General features: G+C 39.8%; 1 protein-coding gene across 2 annotated transcripts in view; it reads right to left on the bottom strand.

Moving 5' to 3' along the window:
• LOC144784759 (sterile alpha motif domain-containing protein 9-like) overlaps positions 1–26,920 on the bottom strand; it is a 232,380-nt gene that overhangs the window by 39,368 nt on the left and 166,092 nt on the right. Inside the window, exon 2 of one of the 2 annotated variants that reach the window (XM_078663764.1) lies at positions 4,998–5,099. The exons of the other annotated variant lie outside the window; for it this stretch is intronic. The gene's annotated coding sequence lies outside the window, so the exon portion shown is untranslated. The remainder of the gene's footprint in view (positions 1–4,997; positions 5,100–26,920) is intronic. 2 annotated transcript variants of the gene reach the window in all.

The raw sequence follows: 26,920 nt of genomic DNA, 5'->3' as shown, positions 1-26,920 counted from the left end.
ACTTCTCTAATGAGGGCACAGAGCGCAGCTAAACGATACCACTAGTGCAGCAAGGAGCTCAAACGATGTCAGGAATGCAGCAGAGAGCTTGGGGAGCGACCGCTACTGAAAGCGCCAGGACGGTCACTCATGGGAAGAACTGTCTGAACCACAACATGTGATCAGTGTAACAATTCAAGGACTTGATTCTGTAATCCATTGTGAAGATGTGAGAAACTATGAAGTTTACCTGCTCCTGGAATTTGCAGACTATTGACTGGTTGATGGGAACAGGAAATGAAAGATTTTCTGAAAATATCATTTTCGAAGAATTATAATAGTGTTTTTTCCTTAGTTTAAGTGGGACTAGAGGAGAAAACCCATCAGAGCCCTTCCTTTTCTCTTTCAGAGACTAAGCGCACCTGCTGATTTATAGCAGGGAACAATTTCCAGTTTCTGCTAATTTCCACTGCTTAAGTGCCTATGCATTTTCATTATCCCCTAATTTGGGTTTCTGAGATTGATACCTCACCTTGCTCATTGAAGAAATTTAGGGGCATATTCTCAAGAAAGTGTGATAACTACTGCAAAAGAAGATTAGCGCAACTTTTCACATCGCAGTCTATCGCTGGAAAATAACTCTGTGTTAACATGGTATTCTCAACACGGCGGTAGCATGCGATAGACCCACGATAACAGGTCAAATGAACGTGTTACAATCAACGCAACGCCGCAAAAACGTGAAACACAAACGTGAAAATAGTAGCAATGATGCCAATTGCGATACAAAAATCAACGAAAACCAGTCACAGGCCTGCAAATCCCGCACGTCATGCAGGAAAATGCACTATAAAGGAAACACAAAAATAAATGGAGAAAAAAATAAACTGCATAGCCCCATGGATACACCCGGACCGAGTGCAATGTCAACATGCATCTCTCCTTCACATTGCAGAGGGACAAACAACACCTCCAGCAGAGCAGATCAGACAACTCATAAGTGATGCTGGAGAGGACCACCACACCTCCAACACCATTGCCCAACAACAGCTCATGGACATCTTATGCAACCCACCGCCAGGAGCAGGGCAGTCAAGCTACATAGAGGAGACCCCAGTCCCTGCACAGACCACACAGCAGGAAGCACTCGCCACCACGGCTGGCTCCCAACACTCCACTGAGGCACACATCACATTCCAATGCCAGGTGTTAGAATGCCAAAAGTAGGTTGCTGAAAAGGTGCAGGTGGAGTCAGAGCTCATGGAAGCCAAACTGGACCACATACGTGGGTGTCTAAGTCCCATCAGGGGCCACCTACACCAAACAAAGGAGACCCACTCTGTGACAGAGACACATGCATTTGCACATGTCCAGTAATGAACCATGCCTAGAGCCCAGGAATTATCATTCACACACCCATGCCCGACCTCCATACGATGGCCCAGTCCACTCCTCTTACGTTTTGAGTGGGTGAAGACAAAGCTACATGTCTAAGGTCTTACCCGCTGCCAGCTTGGACATGGTTGCGTCCGCTGTACACAGCACAATGTAATGTTGTAGGGCCCAGGGCCCTCATGCATACATAATGACCACACGGACACATGCAGATAGTTTGTGGGACTAGCTATGGGGACGTGCGCCCGGCGCCTTTATTGGCATGGTCATATTACAGTGACACCTGTGCTGGATGTGTGCGGGATGAGTGTAAGCCAGCCCGCAAGGAGTGGTTGGTGCTGGAAACAAATACAACAGTGAACACTATTAAAACGGAAACAGAAAACACCAGCATTACATAGACAACTGTGAAGCATCATGGTGGTAGCTGCATCAAGTACAGAGGTCACCCAATGAGCAAACAGAAGTGTCTGTGAGCTGTGGTGCACTGAGTTAGTGGCACCTGTAGTTCTGAGCAGGGTATCGAGCTGATGATGGCATCCAAGACAGGTGTGAGCAACTCTGTTAGTCTGGTAGAAAGACACTTTCGACTCTGGCAGTTGGTGTTTGGAGGTGGTCCTGACGGTGGTGGTGTGTGCCGCCTTCGGTGATGCGACGCCTGGGCCTGTCAGGACTCGATTTGTTGTGTGAGCCCTGGTGGACCACAGTGGAGGCCGGAAGCAGCAGTCAGAAGGGGCCCACAAGCATGTGTCGTCTGCTTGCGATGCTCGGAGTTAGTGACACCAGGGCAGTTGTTGGTAGTGCTCGGTCACCTCCATTGAGATGATCCTTTTTTTCTCCAGACTGAAACGCGTCTTCCTCTTACACCCCTCTGGGCGTGCAATGCTATGAACACTGCCATGATGAAATCAAGACTCAGTTCCAAATGTGTGACCTGCTCGAGCACAGTGTGGGCCGAGGGCAGTAGTCCACGAGGGCCCACAGACACTTGTGGTTGGAATGCTATACACAGACTTGGTGGCACCACATCGAAGGGAGTCTAGTGACATAAAATCAGCCATAAATGTGTACTCTGCCAGTGTGTAATCAAGACTCAGTTCCAAATGTGTGACCTACTTGTCCACTGTGTATGCCGGTGGAGTACGTCAACGAGAAAGGACTGCGGGCCTGGCTCGAGGAAGCTGTGATGGCATGAGCAGGCTGCCAAGGTCGCAGGCCTCTGGCTTGGAGGTTGCATCAGCACATGGTGGGCCCTCCTTGACACACGCCGGTGTTGGCAGGTGAGCAGTGAGGCCTGGCTGCGCAGGGGCAGGCAAGACAGGTTCAGGACCAACGGCCCGGCCCGGGGTACAGCAGGCGCACAAGATCGTAGGCAACTCTGCTCACAATGACGGCTTCGACCTCATGGCGGGGTGAGAGGCGCCGCCCTGGCAGAGACGGTGGGAATTCCGGAAGAGAACCACGCCCAGGGCTATGTGATTTTTATTCACACCCCTATGCTGGCCTGGCGTACGGCGGGCCATCCCACTCCACTCACACTTACAGGGGGGAACGTAACAGGCTACATCTCTGCGATCTTCCCCACTGGCTGGGGTGACATTGTTGCGTCCACTGTCCACTACACTCCATACACCAGTGGTGTATGTCGACATGGATATGGGTGTGGTGTGCATACTGCAGTCTGGCCATCATATCCACGCCACACTTGGAATTGTGTACATTCTCATTCATGGGTCACTTGCCCCCTTCGCACATGCCTGGTTCCCACCTCTCACCACAATCTGCTATTGTGTGGCTGATGTACCATGCCGTTGAAGGCTTATGTACATGGATAGCCCAGGTTGCTACAGTAAGTTGTGCTGTTGTGTCTGGTGGGTGGGCATGTTGTTGGGCATGTTGTATGCGAGTTTGTAACGTGTGCATTCCCAGTGTTGTGAGTTGCATGGTTGTGGAGTTGAGGTGTGAGGTGTGTTCATTGGTACTTACCAATGAGCAGTGCATTTCCATGGGTGCCATCCTGGTAGCGCTGGTTGATGATGGACTGTCGGTAGAAGTGGAATCATGCACACTGCCTGGGTAGTTAGTGGACGATGTTGGTGGGGATTACCCGGTGGTCAACTGTTGCCTGCACATTGATGGAGCGTGTGCTTTCTGTTGAGGTAATTGTGTGCAGTGTCACTAGGGGGCACAAGTAGGACATGTGTGCTGTTGATTGCCCCCAACATGTGCGTGCATCCAGCAATGGCGTATAGCCCTTGCTTGGTCTCCAGCTGTTCCTGTACATTGTGGGGGACGTATAGGTACTGGGGTACCAGGCTGATGATGGCATCCAGTACAGGTGTGAGGGACTTGGATGGGGCTGGCTGTGAGACTCTGGCGGTTGTTGGTTGGGAGGTACCAGAGGCCAAGAGGTGCAGCACAGCCAGCAGCTTTGTCTGAGGTGGGATGTTGGTTGTCTGCTGTGTTGGTGCTGTCAGCCTGTTGGGCGATGATGGTCAGGATGTGTAGGATGTTTGTCCTTTTGACCCTGTTGTGGGCAAAGAAATTACTCGGTGTTAGGTCTGTGAGGCTGGTGCATTTCCTGAGGGTCCTCTGTCTTTATCCGCGCTGCCTCTGTGGTGTTCTGGAGAGAGGGTTCGGGGGGGGGGGGGCTGGGGGTGGTGGCAGTGGGTGTTGTGGCCTTGTTGGGGCTCCGAGCTGCATGATCAATGGCTCCAGGGCATCTTTTGGTCTTCAGGTGTGGCTGTGGTCTAGGCTTCCTTTTCTGGTGCCGGTTGTCGACTTTGCACCAGGTTGGAGCAGGTGTTAATTTCCTGCTGCTAACGCGCCTTATCACATGTTTTGTGATCTTATTGCTGATCTGGTTGATCGTTGAGAATGTTGAGGTGTGGTGTTGTCATGGCTTTTTGCTTGGGAACACCTACTGTGCATCTCATTAGCGATAGTTACAGGATCATATGTGGCAATGTTTTTTGCGGATACTATCACCGGAAAAATGGTGATATGGGCTGTTTGCACAAGCTTGTGAATGGGGCAATACATTTATCGTGACTTTGGCTGCGCTAAAGTGCCGATAATTCGGCGATAGTTCCTTGAGAATATGCCCCTTAATTGTTATGCCTATTTCTTTTATCGAACACACTTGCTGTATTTTCTCCATTTTATTTGCAATTCTTATAATGTGGTATTTTATCTTGTTTTCAAATACCGACTAATAGATAATTTGAATATGTAATGTTGTTGACTATATTTTATTATTTACAAAATAAATCAATCAGTTTGAATTCATTTGTTTATACAACCTTTAACAAGTTTTCTTTATTGATTCTTGTGAAGCCCCAAATGGACTTCGCTGTTCATGGTGTTTGATGTAAATGAATGCTCCTTGTTGACAAACAAAGGGTCATAAAACCAATGGAGTGGGTTATTTGATGATTATACCCAACAATTAAGATACAAGATACAAGAATCACTATCTAGGCATCAATAAATACACTGCACAATACTACAAAAATCATAAAACAGACCAAAGGCACTATTTATGGTCTGATGTTTGATTCTCGACATGATTCATAATTTATATAATTCAGTGTTACATAGATCTACAATCGGCAAGTACATACCTGTGCTTTTCGGTTGCCACACAGGCTTAGAATCAGGCGCAATGTATTCATTGATGCTCTTGTCTGAGCAGGGCTTCAATGCCATCCATGTTGCTCAAATAGCTGTAAATCCACATCAAGATTGGAAAAAACTGCTTTTAAACCTATTAACTGACACATTATGATAATCAACAAGACATACAATATTGTGGCTGTCCAGGTTCTTAGTGTTTATATATTTTGAGTAATAAACCACACAGCTTAGTGATGCTTTTATGAAAGGAGAGTCACAGTGAGAATCATGCAAGACTCTGGCTTTAAGTAAAGACTGTACTTCTCTAATGTCTGTCTGTTTGTTTTCCTGAACATAAACCTAATATGCTTGTTAACAGTATATATCTACTATAGACTGCCTGCTTGTTCTCACAAAACGAAAGAACAAAAATACATTTCTTAATCATTCTGATAAGCTTTGCATTGAATGTTGCATCCACCAACAAAGAATATGTCAAAAATATATATGGGCGAAAATAGCATCTGTTGTACATTTTAAAGGCTATTGCAAGTCACAATGCCAAAATCCAAGCTCGTTTATAAGGTCATCGAATGCCGAGGTGGCTTTCAATATTTTTATCATATTCATCATAGGATAGTTTATTCCTTGTATTCACATCACCCTTCTCACAAAACACAATCCTTTTTGTGTTGCTCTTTTATATTTAACAGATAGGAAGTTTGAAGACAGGATGAAAAAAAGTAGAATCTGCACTTCAAAATGAAACACACCAGGAAGCAGTATCTATACAAAGTCTTAGAGTCAGATTTAAAAAAGGAATTAGTTTAGAATGTGTTGAAACATGTAGAGAGATTCTATCATTCCTATTGCTACTTAAAGCATGCAAACAAATAAGCATGTTGCCGTAAATATATAATTTTGGCTGCTCGCTGTTCAGAAAAACAAAGCCCCAAAGAAATGCAAGGGTTGATTTTCACAGATTAAACTACAGCTTTAATTATGCTACATGCCCTGTCTTTCTTCCTGGCTGCTACAGTAGAGGCTTCAGGAAATGCCAGGTGTGCAAGTACAGAGAGAATATCACGGAGGTGCCCTTGAGATAGATAGATAGATATATGGATATATATACATATATATATATATATATATGTATATATATCCATATATCTATATCCATATATCTATCTATCTATCTATCTATATATATATTCACAGAAAAAACCATAGGTTTCACACCAGTTATAGTTAGCTGGAAATTTTACTCGCATAAAACCATTGAAATTCCCACGTTATAGTTAGTTGGACTCACTATAACTTGCGCGTGCAATGCACTGCTGATGACGTCACATATTACATCACTTATGACATGGTCAGTGACATCACTCATGACATCACTGATGACACCATCCAGTGAATGTGTGTATTTTTAAAAAATAATTATGTATTATATATGTATAGTTAGAAGTTGATGGAAGAATAAATGTTTAAATAAGGGTTTACATGGATGTTTTTTTTTTAAATTGATTGGTTCACTGGCTTATTAAGTGTTTCTTAGAGTATACATATATTAGTGAGTAATGTTTACATACGCAAATATAAGGATTAGTGTTTCACTTTGTGTATAAGTGGCTGCATGGGTTGATGAGTAGCTACATGTGTATGTATATGGGTTATTAGATGTTTTTTTTAATATCAATATGAGTGTCTATATGTTTGATGGGGTTATTACTTAGAACATAGATGCATGAGTGACTGACTCTCTGTTTGTATGTGTTTTGAAGACAGCATATGTGCAGGACTGTATGGGTGGATGACTGTGTATATGTGTGTGTTACTGACTGAATGACTGTCTCACTAGTGTCTTTATCAGTAACTACATATGTTTTAATGTAGTATATGTGAATATTGATGTATATAAGTGAGTATATGTGAGAGTAAGGGATTGTAAGAGTTCCTGTTTAAATAAGTATGTGTTTCTATAAGTGATTGTTTAAGAGAGTAAGTATGTATAAGGTTCCTTAGAAGTAAGGTGGTAGTGTGTGTATAGCTATATATGCAAATAAATGGATGTTCAATAGTTTATTTGCATGTGTGCGTATGTGTGAGAGTATCTTTTGGATGACTGTCGGTGTGTAACAGGATGTATAGGTGTATCACTACATATGATGAGTGAGTATACGTATGAGTGATTATATAGAACTGTTGGTGAATGAGTGGATGTGTATATAGATGGTGGAATTATTGAATTGGTTGTTGTAACTGGTATGGGTATCTCCATCTTTTTGAAAATTTTAGTTTCTATTTTTGAATATGTGTTTTAAGGGTTACATTACAGTGAAAGGAGGTGTGTCACTGTATCACAAGGATGGTGTCATCAGTGATGTCATGAGTGATGTCACTGACCATGTCATGAGTGATGTAATATGTGACGTCATCAGCAGTGCATTGCACGCGCAAGTTATAGTGAGTCCAACTAACTATAACGTGGGAATTTCAATGGTTTTATGCGAGTAAAATTTCCAGCTAACTATAACTGGTGGGAAACCTATGGTTTTTTCAGTGAATTTCATAGGTTTTTTAAATGCTAATTCCTAACTATAACTGGTGTGAAACCTATGATTTTTCAGTGAATTTCATAGGTTTTTTAATAGCAAATCCCTATAGGTATGAAATGTAATATTTTTTATAACGAATTTTATATTGTATAATTATGTAATATTTTTTTTGCCCTGGAGCGCTCCCGGGGCGCGTACCGGCTAACGCACAGGTAAGCGCAATGTTACGGCGCGCCTCGGGGCGCGTACCGGTGAGCGTCCCGTTAGCGCTATTCTCGCGAACGAAAACAACATCGTGACGTTTTGCGTAACCGCGTGATGCGTTATATGACGCACTGCGTAAGCGCACCCGGAAGCACGCGAGCGTATACGATCGCACAACGTCCTGACGTGCTTACGCTACGCGCCCCGGGGCGTGTAGCGTAAGCGCGTCAGGTGATGTGATCTGAAAATAACACTTTTCATTGGTGCAGATCAGTTTTGGTTTCCAAATGATGAAAGCCTGGATCATGTGACTTGAAAATAACACTTTTCATTGGTCCAGAACAGTTTTGTTTTCCAAATGATGAAAGCCCCCACCTTCTTTCCTTATTCTGACTTTGTCCTTTGACTGAGGAAGACCTGTTTGGAGTTCTGTCTCTAATCTTTTCTACTTTAAAATGGCTACAGTAGCAGCAGCAGCTGGAGCATCTGCCCCACCACCACCACCACCACCATCAAAAAGACCACCAGAAGATTACATTGGTGGTCAAGAGGAAGAGGAGGAGGATGATGAAGAGGAGGAACAGACAAGGCATTTCCTGCCTGAAGATAAACAGCCCTACAAACCAAAAGAGCACTTTATATGGGAGTTCTTCAAAATCCCAAGGGGTTTTAAAAAAGTCAACGCTGCAAAGGTGACTTGTCTGATTTGTGGTGCTGAGCTGTCCAGGGGGAACCCTAACAAAAAATATTCCTTCGGGAATCATACCATGATTCGCCACATGATGTGTTTGCATCCAAACAACTATTCTAATGCAGAGTTAAGGGACCTCTGCAGTAAGCTATCCCATCAACATCGAGACCCTCAACATCCAAACAACCCACTCCATCGGGTCCGGGGGCAAGAGACACAATGCCTACCATTCAACCCAAGTTTGCCAATTATAAAATCGTGTGCAACTATTGTGGAAAGACACTTTGCTATGGTGAGCAAAGTATACAACTTATCATCGTTACTGGGGATAACCATAAGTGCCCAAAAAAACCCTAATTTTTCCTGGTTTTTTTGCTCCAGTTGAGCCATTTACAATTCCCTGTTTTTTGTTTCTCCTCATAAAAAATACAAAAAAAATATAAAACTGTTCAGAAAAGCCAAAGAAAGTAAAAAATGTTCAAAAAACAATAAAAGAATATAAAACAACAAAAAGAATAAAAAAAAGTTATTTTTAGAACTACCTTTAATTTATAAAAATGAACCTATATTTTTAAAGAATCTCTGTCAATCTTTTTTCTGCAGGGTACCAGACCGGTACGTGCACCGGGGCGCGCACCGGGGCGCGCACCCAAAAAAAAAATTAAAAAAAATAAAGAAAGAGTGAGCATGAGGGAAGAACACAGAAAGAGTAATGTTAAGAGAAAAAGAGCTAGAGGGAGCAACACAGAGGGATTGTTTATTACATAGAAAAAAACAGAGAAGGTGTAATAGGGTGTAAGTGAAAAAAGGAAAATGAATAAGGGAGCAAAACAAGGGAAGAGAGAGGAAGAAAACTAAAGTAGAGGTACTGGTGGAATGTGAGTGGGTGTTAAAAGTAAAAGGAAGGACAGTAAAGAATGGGGAATGACAGGTAGTGACGAAACCGGAATAAATGAACAACGGTGAGGGAGGGTGAGAAAAGAGCAGTGAGTGTAAGTAAAGAGAGGTGAAAGAGGGTGGATAAAAGTGAATAAGGGTAAGACATGGGGAGTGACAGAGACAAAAGAGAGAGAGTGTAAAGGAAGGAGTGACTGAAAGGGACTGAGTGAAGCAGCAAAGAAAGGTAAGTGAGGGAGTGTCGGTGAGTTATAGGGAGTCAGTGGGTGTAGGTGGGGGGTGGGTGTGTAAGGTGTCTGTGTGGGTGTGGATATGTGGGATGTTTGGGTGTGGGTGGAGGTGTGGGTGTGTGAGATATGTATGGGGGATGTATGGGTATGGGGGGTATGTGTGTGGAGTGTGTGTGTGTGTGTGGGATGTGTGGGTGTGTGTGTGTGTGAGGAGTGTGTGTGTGGCTGTGTGTGTGTGTGTGTGTGAGGTGTGTGTGTGGTGTGTATGTCAGAGGTGTGTGTGTGTGTTGGGGGGGAGGTGTGTGTGTAAATAATTAAGGGAAAGAGAATGAGTGAGGGAGCAAAGGAAGGGAACAGAGGGTAAGGGAAGTAAAGAATGGGGACTGAAAGAAGTTGAATGTGGGAGGGGAAACAGGGAAAGGGGAGTAAACATGGAGAATATGAATAAGTGAGGGAAGCAGAGTAAAGAAACAGGAGTGAGGTAGGTTGAGAAAATAGTAGTGAGGTTAAAGCAAAGGGTGATGACAAACTATATTTTTTTAGTCACACTTACCATATAATAAATGTAACTTTAATTAAATTTTTTTACTACATTTTGTATCTGTGAAAGAGAGAAGAAAAAATAAGTTATAATTAGTAAAATATGTATTTTAAAATAAAAGATACAAATGAAGAGGTTAAAAATCATAACAGTGTATTTAGAAATAAAGTAAGAGTGAAGGACACAGAAAGGGAAATAAAGTAAGATAGAAGGACAAAAAGAGGGAAAAAGAAATAGAAGGAGAGTAAATTACTAAGAGTAAGGCATATAGATTCACTGACAGAAAGGAAGAGAAGAAGAGAAAATGAACTGAAGGTAAGAAAGATACTAAAAGAATGTGAGTTAGCAAAACTAAATCAGGAAACAGGAGTAAGTAAAAAGATAATGACTGAGAGGGAAAGGAGTCTAATTAAGGATGCATTTAGAAGAATGAGGAATGGAAGATAACTGAGAGTAAGTGAAGGAGAGTCATAGAGTGAAGGGATGAAGGGAGAGAGGATAATATAGAAGGATTGAGGGAAAAGGAGTGATGAAGTTAGTAGACAGAGAGACTAAGGGAAGGACTGAGTGAAGTGGAGTACAATGAGTAAGGAAAGAAAAATGAGTGAGGGAGCAAAAGAAGGAAAGAGAGGAGAAGAGGACTAAAGCAGTGGTACTGAGAGAAAGTGATTCGGTGATGAAAGTAAAGAGAAGGACACTGAAAGATAGGAAACGAGGGGTAGTAATGGAACCGGACTAAAAGAAATGGGTTGAAGAACGATGAGAGAGGAGCAGTGAAGTTGTTGTAAGAGAAATGATAGAAGGTAGATAAACACAAGTGAACATAACACAAGGAGAGTGAGGGACTGAGGACATTGAGGTAGTGAACGGAAAATAGAGAGAAGAGGTCAAAAGAAAGGAGCAAACAAAGATAAGTGAGGGAGAGTGGGTGATTTATAGTGACAGAGTGCGACAATACTGCTGAGTGAGTAAAGAGGAATTACTAAAAGAGAAAGGAGGAAAACACGGAAAAGGGAAGTAAAGCAGAGAGACTGAAAGCTGAATAGTTATGCAAGGGAGAGAGGGGATGCAGACAGTTGAAATGAGAATGAGGGGTTGTGAAAGAAGTGGAGTAAAGGAACGGGGGTGAAAGAGTGAGAGAAAGACATTGTAAGTGAGTAAAAAGAGCTGAAAGAGGGTGGAAAAAGGAAAGTGAGTGTGAGACAATGGGAATACAATTTAAATTACAGAATACAAACTATAGAATAACTTGTACAACATGTTACATAGTTTATTTTTGCTGTTCTCAGAATATATTGAATTTCACTTAAAAAAGTGAGTTCAAACTACTCACCATATGACAGCGGGGAAAAAAAACACAATCAAAAAGATTGTGTTTTAAAAAAAAACATCTAAACTTAAAAATAACAAATGTACACTAATCTTTCATTCATTTACTTTTCCTTTAGGCCAAATAGTATATCATGAAGGTCGTTTTCATTGGAAAGTACTCTGCTGTTCTCTAAAAATTCAATTTCATTGACTTTCTAGAAGAAAAGTTTGAAGAACATCTGAAATATTTTCATTATTTTCATATACTCCTTCTGTTCAGTCATAACTATTTGTTCATTCCTTCACCATTCCTTAAGGCCAAATAGTGTCAGATGTATCAGTATATTTTCAAATTATTTAAAACAAACTCTAAAATTACCATTTTTCCGACGTTCTGAAAGAAAGGCTCAAACAACATTTTCACAATATTTAAATTTTCATAATTCCATCTCTGGCTCTCTCATGTTGAACATTTCCTATAATACTGATATCACTTACTATTCGATCCACTTACCATACCTTTATGAGAACTATAATTTTTATATTATCTTCATCACTGTTACTCACAATATAATTTTAAACAGCAAACTAACTTTTATTAACTGCTCCCGTCTTCATAGGGCAATTAGCTTTACTTAAATTTTGGTTCTAAAAACACTAGGTATGAATTTTTTAAGTCAAAAGGCAAACGTTTTTAAAAGTCAAATGACTGTCATTACAGTGGGTCCAGCCTTTACGACATTTTAAATAGCATGTGTAATGCTATGATGTTGTTGAAGGACCGTCATGATAACTAATAGCTACAGTTGCAAAGGTTCTTCCTGAAATTGATAACTGAGAAGCCACAACATTTTTAATAGAAGTTGACAATTTACTTCCATCAGGTCTACAACGTTGGAACATTAAAATCACATATTTACCATAAGTTTGTAAAAATAATGTGGACAGCATTGCAGACTTACATTGGGTACACACATATTGTGATAAGCTGCTTTAACTAGATTATAAAAAGACACTGATTTGCAGTCTGGTAAAGTCAAATATATAAATCTTTCAGTGTCTATTGTAGTACTACTTGATAAACTACAGTTGTCGCAGTCATGCTGCCATTGATAAGAAAGGCTAAAAAGATTTTTTATATCTACACCTTCATCTTCCAAAACATCAAACATATACATTAAAAATTCCTGACAATCCTGCTGAATATTCTGTGAAAATTGATTTTGACCAGAACATATGTCTAGAAGATTTCGAATTTCTGAAACACTTTCTATTTTTGCTCTATCACTGCTACATGTCTCAAACACAGAATTCAATAAACAGCAGAATGTTTGATCCCGATTTTCAACAATCTGTTCTTGTAAATTTTGAAGAAAAAAAACAACATTAACCACTACATTAGCATAGCAGTTGACACCAGAACTGTTTTCAAACTCAAATCCAACAACATCTTCAACAGAATCCTTTTTCTTTCTGCTTACAATTACAGTTTCATCTACTTTTTGTCTTTTTGCTACTACCTCACTGCAATTATTCTCATTTCTTCTTTTTCAGCCTACCACACGTTTTTCAAACAGAGGATATTGAGGCAAATGTGGAGCATACTCTCTTCTTAACCTATTGTATTCTTTAACACAATCTAGATCAGCACAAATCTTTGTTTCATCACACTCAATCAAGTACAATCCTGATAAAGTTCTGACTCGTGATAATGCCACATATGCCATACCCTCTTTAAACACAGAACTTCCAATGTTCACCAAAGCGCTATCTACACTTAAACCTTGGGATTTATGGATTGTCACCGCATATGCCAAACAAACAGGAAACTGTTTTCGGCGAACATATAAGTCTTTCACAAGCAAAAATCTAGCTGAACAACGACAAATTTGTTCTATTTCGTCAATGCCATCAAATTTAATTTTTAAAATTTCAATTCCATCTCTATTTTTGTAATTCACAAAACCAACAACATGACCCATTGCTCCATTTACCAGACCTCTTTCAACATTTAAATTCCTTCTCAAAATGATACGACAATTTAAACACACAGTCAGAGTCTTTTCAAAACCAGCAGTTTTAGATATAGTCTTCTCTAATAAATCCAATTTTGATTTAAAATGTTCAGACAAAATAATTGTTGCTCCCATATGCTCTATTTTATCTATAGCTTCCAGTTTCACTATCTCTTCATTTTCTAACTTTAACATTTTGTTGTTGAACATGGAAATTTCTTTCAGAGTTGGCATCAAACATATCCCAGATTTCTTCTCGTTAATTTTCTTAAAAATATTTTCTGGAAGGATGTTTTCATTTGGGTACAAATTTGAAATTAATCGTCCATGTAAAGCTTCTTTCCCATGCTGACTTACTTTTCCGATTCTTACATCTTGTAGAATATTTTTATAATCTTCATCCTTTGCCTGCCACATATTTTGGAGTAGTTCTGCATATTTGAAATTTAAACATATTTATAACGTTTCCAATGCTTCCTAGGCACTTCCTGGTATCTTCATGCGTGACCATTTTAAACACTGGTTGTCCTTTCACTGGAGTCAACTGCAGTAGATCTCCAAAAACAATAATGTGTTTCCCTCCAAATAACACATCATACTCTGTTCTAAGAATTTCTTGCATTCTCAAATGCACAAAAGCAAGCATTAGATTTGAGACCATGCTTACTTCATCAATGATAAGAAGTTTCATTTTCTTCAGGACTCTGGAAACTTCGGAACACGCATCTCCAGATAGCTTGTGGTATTGCAATTTGTTATCATGCTCCACTGGCAGCATCAGTAAACGATGTAAAGTAATCCCTTTAATATTATGTGCTGCCAGCCCAGTGGAGCGGTAACAACACAAGACAGCGGTGATTCAGTCCTTTTCTGCAGATAAGTTGCAATTGCTTTAACCAGAAAACTTTTTCCAGTTCCCGCTTCTCCACTCACGTACAGTTGAACAGGCTTAAATGATGTACATGAGCACTCTTTTTTCTCATGTCTGAATCCATGTTCAACCTGTTCTGTGACTTCGTCATATATCTGTTTCTGCTCAAGGTTTAGTTGTTTCACCAAATCTTCTAAATTAACTACATCATCTTGAGCTTGTTCCATAGCTCTTTCCACCTCATTCATGGCAGTGGCAGCTTCATTTTGGATAATTGGTCCTCCTAGTGGATCCTGACTCAATGAAGCAGAACTCTGACTGTCTTGAGAACTGTCTCTAGCAATCTCTACAGCAATTGTGGCTTCTTGCTCTAGTTCTTCGTTCAACATTTGCAGATAATTTGGAAAAACAGGACATTCTATGGTATCCTTGGTTGCAATACAAGAATCTTCATAACAGAGAAAATCTCCAAGTAGTTCCTCTTCTGTACACCATAGCTTAAAGAGTTGCAAAAGAGCTAAATAGTAAAATTCCCTTTTCTCTGGATTTTCGCAACTAATTTTTCGATGATTAATCAAATGGCCTTTTCTCTGCTTCACTAGACATCCTTCACACCCAATGATAGCATATATTCCATTGTTGATATCTTCTCTGATGGTCCTCTTATAAATATAATTTTGCAGAACTTCATACAAACAACTGTTCTCAAGATGACTACTTCTATTTGGATAGTATGTATCCAACATGTTTGTCTTCAAAATAACTGTACTGTCTGGTTCTTTCTCCGCCAAATACTCTATTTCTTGTACAGATTTCAAAACTCGGTTTCGTGTTGCAGCGAGACCTAGACTCACCCAAATGATGGTTCTAGAATTGGCATATAGACTTGCTGATGACAATCGATCAGAACATTCATATGCTCCAATTTCTCGATGTGACAACATCTTCAGACTGTAACTGTATAATTTCTTGCTTAGACTCTTTTCATGTGAAATGTCCTCCCACATTTCCTTCATTTCTGTCTTTTCTTTTTTGTGATGTAAGATGTCACATATTGAGCCACAGCAATAGAGTTGTCAGCAACGAACTGAATATCCATGTTAGCATTCCACATGGACAAAATCACTGGGTTGTAGTCGTTGATGTACTTGGACTCTTCGTTTCTTTTTAAATTGTATGTATTTTTTGGTGATTTCCTCGTCACAGTATGTCGCAGAGAAGACATCAAATTATTTACTCTTCCTTTAGAAATCACTGGTCGTGGAAACCCGAAACGACATTTTGTGTAGAACTTGTCCTTGTTTCTGAATTTTCGACGACAGTACTTTCCACAACGATGGGATTGAAAGCGTAAAACTTGTTGCCTTAAACTGTTTTCTTCGGTAGTTTTCGGAACAGCACATGTTGAATACTCTTCAATGAACCTCATCACTGTCTCATCCGAATCTGTTCCAAATTTGGGTGCATCTTTAATCCACAACAACATATGTATGTGAGGAGCACCTCTCGCTTGATACTCCTTTCTCCAAAAGAAATCCAAAACCTCTCCAAGGGGAGGATTTTTTTTGTTGGTAATAAAAGACATCATAGCTTCAAATCTATGATTGAAATATCTGAAAACATTCACTGGATCCAAAGAACACAGTTCTCCAGCAGTTTTGAATTCTATATTTTGTATATTTGCATTTGCCTCTCGTAGAAATTGAAGTAAGTCGTCCCATGCATACTCGGCAAAGCTAAGAGTGAGGAACCATGTAGGAGTTCCTAAGTTTCTTAGCCTACATTTCAATTCCCCATGACGACGGTACCAATACTCATTTGTACAACGCTGACATGCCATGAGATTGATTAAATGAGATTCCAAAATATTATCTTGCAGATTCACTTTCTCCATAAAGTACCTGGCCGAAACATTTTGCAGATGTGCTCCACTTTTCAGTATATGGTTTACTGCATATGAAAGCCCAGACAAGTCACTTTCATACAGTAGATGAAACAAATAGGGAATGCATTGACGAAACCTTGGATCTTCAGCATATAATCTTACAGTTCGATATTCAGATGCAGGAATTTGAAGTGGTCGATCGTCATATCGTCCACCTCGACCTGTTGGAAATAAATGTGGAAAACAACGAGCTTCCAAACTTTCTTCCCATACACTAATGGGACTTCCTTTTGCTGCTTTCATTTGAAACAAGTCAATTGCATTCCCCATCACTTCTTTGGAATGCAAAGGATGAACAGTATAATGTTCATATATTTCTTCACTTCTAGACACATCAACTTTTTCAATTTGGCCAGCTGAACAATCACTGTCTTCATCTGCAGCTGTTTCCTCTGCTTCAACACATACATGTTTGTAGTACTCATTGTGTTTGACCAAATACAACGTTGCCTTTTTGACTTTCCTAACATCCACTAAATCTTGCCAGATTTTCTTACTCTTTGTCGGAACCCCATTAACTAGAATAACCAGAGGTTCCTCTTCCACTTTCTCTACACCAATGGTATCAATATTTTTCTTGAAATCTAGAGGCAAATAAACAACTCTTCCCTTTAATCCTCTCTGTAAATCTGAAGGAGGCAATTTCCCTATCTTAGGCTCCATGCGAACAATAGCCTGAAAAGGATGGACACATTGAATCAAAATAGACTCATATGTATTTAAATCCATCAATTCAGGAGGAATGTCTACCAACTCCAGATTATTATGAACAGCTCTAGCAGGCATTCTGTTTTGATTTAATTTATCATAACAATATTTACAAATACGCTGATCAGAACTCAAATCAAAACAATTCTCCACCCACAAATAAGTTGCAAAATCCTTCCACTCACTTTTTACGTATAAATCAACTAATCTAGTTTGATGCTTATAATGAGTTCGTCGACAACACACACAAGTAAAATTCGGCCTTTCACTTGATTTCACCTTAAACCTGGTAATTTCTTGTACTTGAAATCTGTACATTGTCTTCCACATTACCTTGAATTTCTGTGTCAATTTCTACACTGTCCTCTTTTTCACCAAAATAACAAATCTCAATTTCTTCACAAATCTTCTTCACATCTAATTCAGTTCCATGCAAAAGAGCACTGTTTAATTGTTTAAGCTTAAGTGCTGGACTTTTTGCATAATACAACATTCTCACTAATTTCCTCATTTTGGTATGAAGCACTGCTAACATCCTAAAATGATGAAAAACACTCTGACAGACTTTTCTAGAAAGACAAGCCAGTGAATGCCCTTGCAAACCTGTGTTTTCTCTCACTCTGCAAGGATCTAAGTCTTGCAACATCTTCATTTTCTGTTTTAGACTTTTCTTACTATATGTACGTAAGAAATTACAAAACAAATCAATTGATTCCTGTCGCACACTACAAATACTACTACACTTCCAAGTGTACACTGGACCCTTAGTACGTCTCCCTAAAACTTCATCAGTTAACACCTCTTCTTGTTCTCTAGGCACAAGTTTCTCTTTTTCAATCGGACAACCGTCTTTCACCTCATATGCTCGACCACCGGAGTCAACTGCATGCACTAAATCATTCTCCTGGAAGTAACTCTCCTCATTAAAAAATGGCTCTCAACTTGAACTGTGCATTCATTCTCCTGAAAAAACTTTACAAAAATTAGTCCGATTAATTACTCTTTTCCATCTACTGTTTGATTTGAAAACATCAATTGTCTTGTTAAGTGTCCTAATTCTATTGATTATTAAAATAAATAATTTTTTCTTAACTTCAAAAGCCTGAGCAACAATCTTCTCTACACTTTTCTTTTTCTTATAAAAAGCAGCTCTCTGTTTACCTTTCCTAATGTTTTTTAACAAATTTAAAACCACCCTATTGCGAAACATTCATTTACGAATGTCTCTAAACTAATTCTGCCTTCTATTCCTATACATATTATTCTCTCCTGCTCCAGTAGTAAAAATTTTTGAGGGCCTCTCCTTCCTTTTCAAATTTGCTCTCTCCTTCTCTTTTTCTACATTCGTTCCAACATTTTTTTTTGATCTACATATGTTCCGTACGAAAGACTTAGTTGTCTTACCAGGAGCTTTTTTCCTGTTTTTTGAAGTATTTGTTGTAGAGAAAGTGCTGTAATTCCGTTGCTGTTTTTGATTTTTTCCGCTTATCATCTTTCCTTCTCCTTTGCCTTGAGGGCATATTTCCTAACTCTTGAAATCTTGATTTCAATCTGTGTTAAAGAGAAAAATAGCACATTATAGACCACTATTACCAAACAACAAAGCAATGACAAAAAGCAAACGGTCTCTTCAGGGTTACAGATCAGGTGAGGATTCTCCAGGGGTGCAGAAGAGGTGAGGCCTATATTGAAGAGTGTAGTGGAAGAGAGGTCTGTCCACAGGTACAAAGAAGGTGAGACCTGTGTCTAAGAGTGCAGTAGGGGATAGGCTTCATGAAGTCTAGTCCACTGCACTCTTACACACAGGCTTCACCACCTATGCTTCCCAGGAAAGGCCTCTCTCCCACTACAGTCTTGAACATAGGCCTCACCTCCTCTGTACCTCTGGACATGCCTCACCTCATCTGCACAATCTACTTCCTAATCTGACATAACACAGGTGACATCATTGTTAAAAGTTTAAATATATTTATTTAATCATGCAGACACTATTTATTCCTTCTCAAAAATCTAAAAGTCATTGATTTGCCCCAAAATCGTTTTTTAAATAACATTGTAGACACACAGTGCAGGTCCTATGTACAAGCATTCAGTGTCCATGACTACAGTGGAGAGGACTCACCTCCTCTGACCCTTGGACAAGCCTTACCTCATCTGTGTCCTTTGGACAGGCCTCAATGTATTCAGTATAATTGATGGTAACTGGGTGCAGATGAGGTGGCGCATGTCCAAGGGTGTAAATAAGCTGAGGCCTGTCTAAGGATGCAGATTAGTTGAAGTCTATTCAGGGTTGCAGATGAGGTGAGGATTGTCCAGGGGTGCAGAGGAGGTGAGACCTGTATTGAAGAGTGTAGTGGAAGAGAGGTCTGTCCAGGGGTACAAAGAAGGTGAGGCCTGTGTCTAAGACTGCAGTGGGGGATAGGCTTCATGAAGTCTAGTCCACTGCACTCTTAGACACAGGCCTCACCACCTACGCTCCCCAGGAAAGGCCTCTCTCCCAATACAGTCTTGAACACAGGCCTCACCTCCTCTGTTCCTCTGGACATGCCGCACCTCATCTGCACAATCTACTTCCTAATCTGAGGTAACACAGGTGACATTATTGTTAAAGGATGAAATATATTTATTTAATCATGCAGACACTATTTATTCCTTCTCAAAAATCTAAAAGTCATTGATTTGCACCAAAATCGTTTTTTAAATAACATTTTAGACACACAGTGGAGGTCCTATGTACAAGCATTCAGTGTCCATGAGTACAGTGGAGAGGACTGACCTCCTCTCACCCTTGGACAAGCCTTACCTCATCTGTGTCCTCCGGACAGGCCTCAATGTATTCAGTATAATTTATGGTAACTGGGTGCAGATGAGGTGACGCATGTCCAAGGGTGTAAATAAGCTGAGGCCTGTCTAAGCATGCAGTTTAGTTGAAGTCTATCCAGGGTTGCAGATGAGGTGAGGATTGTCTAGGGGAGCAGAAGAGGTGAAGCCTGTATTGAAGAGTGTATTGGAAGAGAGGTCTGTCCAGGGGTACAAAGAAGGTGAGACCTGTGTCTAAGAGTGCAGTGGGGGATAGGCTTCATGAAGCCTAGTCCACTGCACTCTTAGACACAGGCCTCACCACCTACGCTCCCCAGAAAAGGCCTCTCTCCCACTACAGTCTTGAACACAGGCCTCACCTCCTCTGTCCCTCTGGACATGCCTCACCTCATCTGCACAATCTACTTCCTAATCTAAGGTAACACAGGTGACATTATTGTGAAAGGTTGAAATATATTTATTTAATCATGCAGACACTATTTATTCCTTCTCAAAAATGTAAAAGCCATTCATTTCCCCCAAAATCGTTTTTCACCTCACATTTAAGAAACACAGCACAGATCCTATGTACAAGCATTCCATGTCACTACTGAAACTTCACAATTTCACAAAATACAAATCCCCTATCTTGCAAATATTCATACCAAGAATTATCAAAAAACATGACACAAACCAACAGCAAAGAAGCTCAATGTGCTTCCTAGTATGAGGTAATACAGGTGACATTGTAAAAGGTTCAAATGTATTTCTTTAATCATGCAGACACTATTTATTCCTTCTCAAAAATGTAAAAGCCATTCATTTTCCCCAAAATCGTTTTTCACATCACATTTAAGAAACACAGCACAGGTCCTATGTACAAGCATTCAATTTCACTACTGAAATTCAACCATTCTCAAAAAACATGACACAAACCAACAGCAAAGAAACTCAATGTGCTTCCTACTCTGAGTTAACACAAGTAACATCATTGTGAAAGGGTCAAATTTATTTCTTTAAGCATGCAGACACTATTTATTCCTTCTCAAAAATGTAAAAGTCATTCATTTTCCCCAAAATCGTTTTGACATCACATTTAAGAAACACAGCACAGGTCCTATGTACAAGCATTCCATGTCACTACTAAAACTTCACAATTTTACAAAATACAATTCCTCTATGCAAAGAAACTCAATGTGCTTCCTACACTGAGTTAACACAGGTAACATCATTGTGAAAAGGTCAAATTTATTTCTTTCAGCATGCAGACACTATTTATTCCTTCTCAAAAATGTAAAAGCCATTCATTTTCCCCAAAATCGTTTTTGACATCACATTTAAGAAACACAGCACAGTTCCTATGTACAAGCATTCCATGTCACTACTGAAACTTCACAATTTTACAAATACAATTCCTCTATGCAAAGAAACTCAATGTGCTTCCTACACTGAGTTAACACAGGTAACATCATTGTGAAAGGGTCAAAAGTATTTCTTTAAGCATGCACACATTATTTATTCCTTCTCAAAAATGTAAAAGCCATTCATTTTCCCTAAAATCGTTTTTGACATCACATTTAAGAAACACAGCACAGGTCCTATGTACAAGCATTCCATGTCACTACTGAAACTTCACAATTTTACAAAATACAATTCCTCTATGCAAAGAAACTCAATGTGGTTCCTACACTGAGTTAACACAGGTAACATCATTGTGAAAGGGTCAAATGTATTTCTTTAAGCATACACACATTATTTATTCCTTCTAAAAAATGTAAAAGCCATTAATTTTCCCCAAAATCGTTTTTGACATCACATTTAAGAAACACAGCACAGGTCCTATGTACAAGCATTCCATGTCACTACTGAAACTTCACAATTTTACAAAATACAATTCCTCCATGCAAAGAAACTCAATGTGCTTCCTACACTGAGTTAACACAGGTAACATCATTATGAAAGAGTCAAATTTATTTCTTTAAGCATGCACACATTATTTATTCCTTCTAAAAAATGTAAAAGCCATTTATTTTCCCAAAAATCGTTTTTGACATCTCATTTAAGAAACACAGCACAGGTCCTATGTACAAGCATTCCATGTCACTACTGAAACTTCACAATTTTACAAAATACAATTCCTCTATGCAGTACAAATTTTTACCAAGCATTATCAAAAAGCATGACACAAAGCAACATTTAAAAACCACAATATGCTTCCAAATATTCTCCATACAGTATACAACTCTCTATCTATATTAAATGAATCATTACTCACCTTTACAAATGCTATAGGAGATTGAGGACAGTGTTAGACACACACACCAATATTTCTTTAGCAGAGCAAAAGGTATGTACTCCAGCCACTGCAACCATGAATGGCACAGAGAACCTCTAATTCTACACACATATTCCTCATGGTGACCAATCAAAACTCTTCCCTCTCTATTTTCAAATCAACACCCTTCCCCCCCTCAGCCCTTTCTATCTGTTACCATAGCAACTCCCTCCTCACTGAGCTCTCAGGTTTAAAAGTTTATTCTACAATGTTGCAATTGAACTTAGCAAGGATGTTTGACCTCTCAATACACCAGCTTATCCAGTGCAATGTTTGTTTAAATGACTTTTTCTTAACCATTCAAATTGCTTCTTTCACAAAACAGAACCATGCACCCTAACTTTCAGTTTTCAACTATCTGAATCCACCAATCATTGCTTGTGATTCAAGAGCACTGAAACTCCACAGGTTTTTTTTTGTGCAAACTCCTACTGTTCCAACTGCCATTTCATTCCCACACTTCATCTGACTGCACCAGAACCTCCTCTTACCATGTATTCTGTCTGGATTATTGGACATAGCTACATCCACTGGGCTCAAAGGTATGCAGCTACCAGAAATTTTCACAACCTTGATTTACCAAATGTGAACATTAAATGGATTGGCCAGAGAGGATTGAGATGTCATCAATTGATACCATTGGTGAAAACCTTTTTGCATCTGCCACACCCTCACCTCATAATTCTGCACTGTGGTGGAAATGACTTAGGCACTTTGACTGGGGTAGGTCTGCAAATGCTTTTAAAGGACACCTTTGAACAATTGATGGCACTTTTTCCTCAAACTGCCTTGGTATTTTCTAATATATGCCAAAGACAGAAATGGAAGTGGTCCAACCAATTTTGTCAACAATTTGAGAAAGCACGGAAACATGTGAATAAATCTGTTTCTGCTTACATGAGAGACTATGGAATGGGTTCAATATACAACAATAACTTGCGTTACAACATGCAAGATATCTACAGAGGAGATGGTGTGCACTTCTCAGATGAGGGGAATAGAATATTCCTCCTGAATATAAGACTGTGCATTGGAACCTACTTGTAGGTACCTAAATCAGCCACAGAACCCAAAAGCTCTTTTCAGAGCTACCCTACCTCTGATCACTCAAAATGATTATTTTTCTCTAACTTTTTTCACTGTTTTTCACCAAAGTACGCTCCCCGGTACGCTCCCCGGTGCGCTTACCAGGCGCTCCCCCCGCGAAAATGTAAATTATTTTTTTTGGGCCTATATGGGCCTCCTAAACCCCCCTCAGAAAACCTAGGGGGTCAGGGAGTGTCTACCGTGCCCCCTTTTACCCATTCCCAACATTGTGTGTCCTCCATATTGTGTCTCAATTCTTCCGAAACACAAGATGGAGGAATCCCGTAGCGCTGCCGGTGCGCGTACCGGGGCGCTCACCGGTAAGCGCTCCCAAAATTTTTTAAAAGGTAATTTACATAAAAACCTCTGTAGAGATGTTCACCAAATATAGAATAGGCCATATTACATACCAGTCCCTACCATTTTCCCAAATTTAATGGAATTCCATTGAGTCATTTGGCCTGTAGCCCTGTCTAAATATCCTGAGGTAAATTACATGACAAAAACACATCTGAAGTGTTAGAATTTACAACCAATTAAAATGTTACTTTCCATTTCTAGTATTATTTCCTGACATTTGATTGGTTATGTACATGAATATAAATGAAAAAAGAGGGAACACAGCTATTTTGACTACAACTACCTGAGGTACATCTTGAAAGGATTTTCACATTTTTTCTTCTACACCTCTCTCAAAAGTAAGTTGTTAATTTGTAAGGAGCACTTTAAATTAATTAGTAAAAACGTTTTCCGATAGTTATTTATTGTCCCTCTGTTATAGTTATAGCTTGAAATACGCTTCTCTATTATATTTATGGATTAAGTTAAGCTTCTCTAGTATAATTATGATTTTACTTAGGCTTCATCACATGCACTTTTTAATAGTTCTACTTCCTGCCTGATACCATACACTGCCCAAAGATAACTTCACTGTTAAAAACTCAGAAGTACCTGTCTGAACTTAAACCTAACAGTGCCCTATCTCTACTGATATATTTATTTTTTATGCAATTTACAGCAAGAAAATGGAAGGAGAGCAAAATAAATGTAATATTTCATTCGAAATTGTTCTCCAGAACAACCCAGAGGAAGAGATTGATGATTTAGACTTTTTGGATCAGTCTCTGGATCAAGAGTTTCTTAAATGTGTGGAAGAAATTGAATCATGGAATCCAAATGAGGACATTCCTGACGATGTAATGTTGGAAGTGTTATTAAATTTTGAAAAATCAGACCAATAAATTTTTATTTAATAATTAAAAATTGTTCCAGACATTATTCTTTTTCATATGTAATTCATTAAATAGTACCAAAATGAATATAATATAAAGTGAGACTTATAGTATACTGTGCAACTTTTTTGTGTTACATAGTAATTTAGCTCATAGTTACTTCCTTTCTCCCACTATATTATCTCCAATGTGTATTTGACATCTCTTTTTCATCTCCTGCCTGTATGTTGTTTCTGCTTTCCTGAGAGACTATGGTATAGATTACATATACCACAATAACTTCTGTAACAACATGCAAGATATCTACAGAGGAGTCGGTGTACATTGAATTTAAGACTCTGTATTGGTACCTACATGCTGGTACTTAAATCACCGACACAACACAACAACTCTATTCAGAGCTACCCTACCTCTAAGCACTTTAAATTAATATTTTACTGTTTCACTGAGTTTTCCCCATGTGTGGGGGGGAGGGAGGTGTGTGTGGGGGATGTGTGGGCTGTGTCTGTGAGGTGTGTGTGTGTGGGGGGGGGTGAGGTGTGTGTGTGGGTGTGGGGGGTGTGTGGGGGTATGGGTGTGTAAGGTGTGTGTGTGGGTGTGTGGGGTGTTTGGGTGTGGGTGGAGGTGTGGGTGTGTGAGGTGTGTGTGGGTGTGTGTGTGGGGTGTGTGCGTGTGGATGTGTTTGGGATGTACTTGTAGGTACCTAAATCAGCCACAGAACCCAAAAGCTCTTTTCTCAGCTACACTACCTCTGATCACTCAAAATGATTATCTTACACTAACTTTTTTCACTATTTTTCACCAAAGTACGCTTTTTTTTTTTGCTTCGCGGGGACCTTTTATGGCCCCCACATCAAACCTAGGGGGTCAGGGGGGTCTACCCTGCCCCCTTATGGTAATTTCCCCCTTTGTTTTTGCCACCTTTTGTGTCTCGATCCTACCGAGACACAAGATGGCGGCCGCTCCGGACTGTTTGTAATGTTGACAGACACCTGAGAGCCAATCAGCTTTCCGCGCGCAAACTCGCGGTACGCGCCTGGTGCGCTCCCCGGTGCGCGTAACGGGGCGCGCTTATAGATATATATATTTCTTTGAACCTAAATTACTCAAAATCCACTGGAGCACATATCTTGAGACATAGCAAAGGCACATTGGGCTACCAGTCCCTACAATTTTGCCAAGTTTGGTGAAAATCCATTCAGCCGTTCGAGCTAAAAGTGAGTCCAACCGCCCTATGGAAATTAACATAGGGGAAAACACGTTTTAGGACCCCCCTTTTCCCTCGGCCCCCACTTGATGAATCCCCCCCAAACTTTCAGTGAAGGAGCGGGGCGCCGCGAGGCAAATTTGAGGAAAATTTCAGGCAGATTCGTCAACCGGCGCCAAAGTTATTCCCAATAGAATGTTGCGATTTCCCTATGGAAAACAATCCTAACTATAACTACCTACTGGCGACCGCCAATAGGTAATATATATATATATATTCACTGAACAAACCATAGGTTATAGACCATATATAGTTAGGAATTTGCATTTACAAAACCTTGAAAATTCACTGAAAAAACCATAGGTTAGAGACCATATATAGTTAGCTGGACATTTTATTGACATAAAACCAATGAAATTCCATATATAGTTAGTTGCACTAACTATATATCGCGCACCCGCAATCCACTGCTGATGATGTCACATATTACATCATTCATGACATGGTCAGTGACATCACTGATGACATCACTGATGACATCTCAAATGACATCACTGATGACATCACTGATGACATCTCAAATGACATCACTGATGACATCATCTAGTGTCTGTGTGTTTTTGTAAAGTTTAAATATGTTTTACATATTGAAGAATGAGTGGATGTATGGAAGACTGAGTGTGTGTGTGGCTGGCTGGGAGGTGTGTGACTCTGTGCATATCAATGTGTACTTGTATCAGTGATTGTATAAGAGAGTAAGTATGTGTTAGTATATGTGTGAAAAGTATGGTGTTCTGTGTTTAACTGTATAGATGAGGAAATCGAAGTGTGATTGATTCTTCACAGGACTGACTAGGTGTATGAGTGCATATGATAGTGTTGTAATAATGAGTGACTGTATGTATGAGTGATTGTATGGGTGAATGAGTGAATGTGTGTTTAGACGTAGGAATCAGTGAGTGCGTATGTAGTAACTGGTATTGGTGTGTCATGATGTCATCAGTGATGTCATTTGAGATGTCATCAGTGATGTCATTTGAGATGTCATCAGTGATGTCATCAGTGATGTCACTGAAGTATGGTGTTCTGTGTTTAACTGTATAGATGAGGAAATGGAAGTGTGATTGATTCTTTACAGGACTGACTAGGTGTGTGAGTAACTCCATGGATGAGTGGCAGTGTGTGAGTGTCTGCATAGGTGTATGAGTGCATATGATAGTGTTGTAATAATGAGTGACTGTATGTATGAGTGATTGTATGGGTGAATGAGTGAATGTGTGTGTAGACGTAGGAATCAGTGA

Source organism: Lissotriton helveticus, chromosome 10 (genome assembly GCF_964261635.1).
Source record: "Lissotriton helveticus chromosome 10, aLisHel1.1, whole genome shotgun sequence".
Classification (NCBI taxonomy): domain Eukaryota; kingdom Metazoa; phylum Chordata; class Amphibia; order Caudata; family Salamandridae; genus Lissotriton; species Lissotriton helveticus.
Note: the sequence above shows the minus strand (reverse complement) of the source record. Positions and strands in the feature narration are given on the sequence as shown.